Genomic DNA, 2,978 nt, shown 5'->3' on the forward strand with positions numbered 1-2,978 from the left:
TACACACACACACACATATATATACACATATATATAACATAGGGTACGGAATACCCCTTTGGTCACTCTGGGTCAGCTGTCCTGGCCGTGTCCCCTCCCAAGACCTTGCCCACCCCCAGCCTGCTGGTGAGGGAGGGGGAAGGTTGGAGGCACAGCCCCGATGCTGTGCGAGCGCTGCTAGCAGTGGTCAGACACCGCCGCGTTATCACCGCCTTTGTAGCTACCGATACACAGCGTTGGTAGGGCTGCCACAGGGCTCAGCCAGACCCAACACAGATGCCAAAGTACAGGTTTCTGGGAGGACCCAGGTAATTCACCAGAGACCACTACGAGTTGTTTTCCTTTCCCCTTCCATAGCCAATTGCAGGATGCTCACCGCTTACACTCCTAGGAAAATGTGTTTTCCCTTTCTCTTTCCCAGGTGCCTCGAGCCATGATTTGATATCGTGAGGTCTCCAGCAGCACCAGCAGCAGCTCCAGCGAGCTCCAGCCTTGACCCTGTCCCTGGGTGCTTGTCCCCAGTCCCATGCTCCAGGGCTGTCCCATCTGGAGTGAGGTATCCCCCACACCAGAGCTGGTATTTTTATTTAACATCCGTCATCTTCCCAATCTTGTTTCTGGCAGCGTGGAGCAGAAAGGACCCACATACAGTATTTTGCTGTCCAGGAAGATTATACCATGTTCAGTATATGCTCTGGATCTTTACTGGTGACTTCTAGAAACAAGAAATCTTGTAAAATATTCAACAGCCTGCATTACCGTGGGACCAGTCTGAGTTATAGCAATATAAAGATGTAATGTTGATTAAACTTATTTTTCAGGGAAGGATGAATAACACAAAGTTCTGTGACTATGTGTTTACATTAAAATTCAAACTAGCAGGTTTTTTTCTGCTTTCAACTAACATGCAAATAATTAAAATTTAATTGTGCTGTGTTCATGAAAAATGAAATTGCATACTTTATGTACCAGTACTTTCAAAGTTAATTTTGACTTTCTCCTGAGGTGAACATTTGTAGCCAAAAGAGTTTGCATTTACAGAACTGATCTGTGCAGGAACAACTAATCCCAGTACTTTAAATGACGAGAAATTGCAGGGAAGATTTTGCCATCAGTGAACCTGGACTGTTGAAAAATGGAACGCCTCCTTCTCCAAATCCAATGTAATTAAAGAATGATCAAATTAGTAAGAATCTTGATTATCGTGTTCCATAATGAGAAAATGATCTGTTTGTGGAACAAATTCTTCATTCATTATAGATTATTTCTTCAGCTCTGGCATTTTCTGCCTGCACTGCAGCCAGCTGTGGTTAGAATGCTGTGGTCCCATGGTCCAAAATAGCATTGTGCAAAGAGAAATACTAACTGCTAGTTCTGGTGTGACAGTGTTTTTTAACAGTGAAAAAAATCTCAATTTATTTATTTATTTATTTTATGGCTAATTAAAACTTTATCATTACCTATGCTGCGGTCTCCAGTTGTTACTTTTCTGTAATTAGCAAGCTACAGTACAATTATCTCCTCAAATACCATATACTAAATCACTTGAAAAAGATACAAATTAGAAGTTTATTAACAGTGAGGGTGGTTTATTAGCCATAAGCATTCAGATTAATCACAATTTAGCTCTAAATGTTTGTTATTTTGTGTGTTTCCATCCTCTTTATTATTATGCTTCAATGGGTTCTTTTTGGCATGAAAATCATGATTCATAAACCTTGAAAGATTTACAGCTTTATATAAGCATCTGAGATTTAGATGTGCATTTAACGCTAATACAAATTTCCAGCACATGATTCCCTCTTTGCAGTGGAGACTTGTCTCTTCACTACTGCAGTTTCTCTCTGATGGGAATTGGCTTTCCCTACGCCTTACCCTTTGGGATGGGAGCTACAGGGAGAGAGAACTCACAGGTTTCTACTCTCTACCCTTTTCCAGCGATCCATATGTTGTGGTTTAACCCCGCCGGCAGCCAAGCCCCATGCAGCCGCTCGCCCACTGCCCCCACGGTGGGATGGGGGAGAGGGTCGGAAGGGTGGGAGTGAGAACTCGTGGGCTGAGATAAAGACAGTGGAAGAGGTGAAGCAAAAGCCGCGCACCAAAGCAAAGCAGAACAAGGAATTTATTCACTGCTTCCCCTCGGCCGGCAGGTGTTCAGCCATCCCCAGGAAGGCAGGGCTCCGTCACATGTAATGGTGACTTGGGAAAGCAATGCCATAATGCTGGATGTCCCTCCCTTTCCTTCTTCTTGCCCCAGGTTATATACTTAGCACAACATCCTATGGTATGGAATATCCCTTTGGCCAGTTTGGGTCAGCTGCCCTGGCTGTGTCCCCTCCCAGTTCCCCGTGCCCCTCCAGCCCTCTCGATGGCAGGGCCTGAGAAACTGAAAAGTCCTTCACTTAGTATAACCCTCACCCAGCAACAACCAAAAACATCCATGTGCTGTCAGCAGTTTCCCCACACCAAATCCAAAGCACAGCACTGCACCAGCTTCTAAGAAGAAAATAACTATCCCAGCCGAAACCAGGACACCATATTTCTAGCAGCATCACTTCTATCTCAATCCCTTGGTTGTACAATTATTGAAAGTTCCTAGGGTTTCATCTCTGACTGCAAATGAAAAAACAAGGTCAATGTTTGGGTTTTTTAAATCTAGTGGAAATATTTAATTTTTTCTTGATCATACCAAATGTTATTTTACTCAAAAAAAAAAAAAAATAATCAAGATTAACATTTTGTGAAGGACAAACTAGAAATACAGGCAACAGCTCATCTCCAGAGATGATTCACTCTGAGTTGAATGGGAACTAAGGACCTGACTGTTGTGAAAGTTACTTCACAGCCTGGTAATGGCCACAGACCTAAGAAAAGGCTTTTCATAGATTATGGAAAAGAGAAAAAAAATGGCCCAGTCCTTAATTATTGAAGTCCTCAGAAGTGGTTACAGCTTTGATGTGGCACCTTCAGGAAGAGCT

This window comes from Falco punctatus (assembly GCF_963210335.1).
Source record: "Falco punctatus genome assembly, chromosome: 1".
In the NCBI taxonomy this organism is placed as follows: Eukaryota; Metazoa; Chordata; class Aves; order Falconiformes; family Falconidae; genus Falco; species Falco punctatus.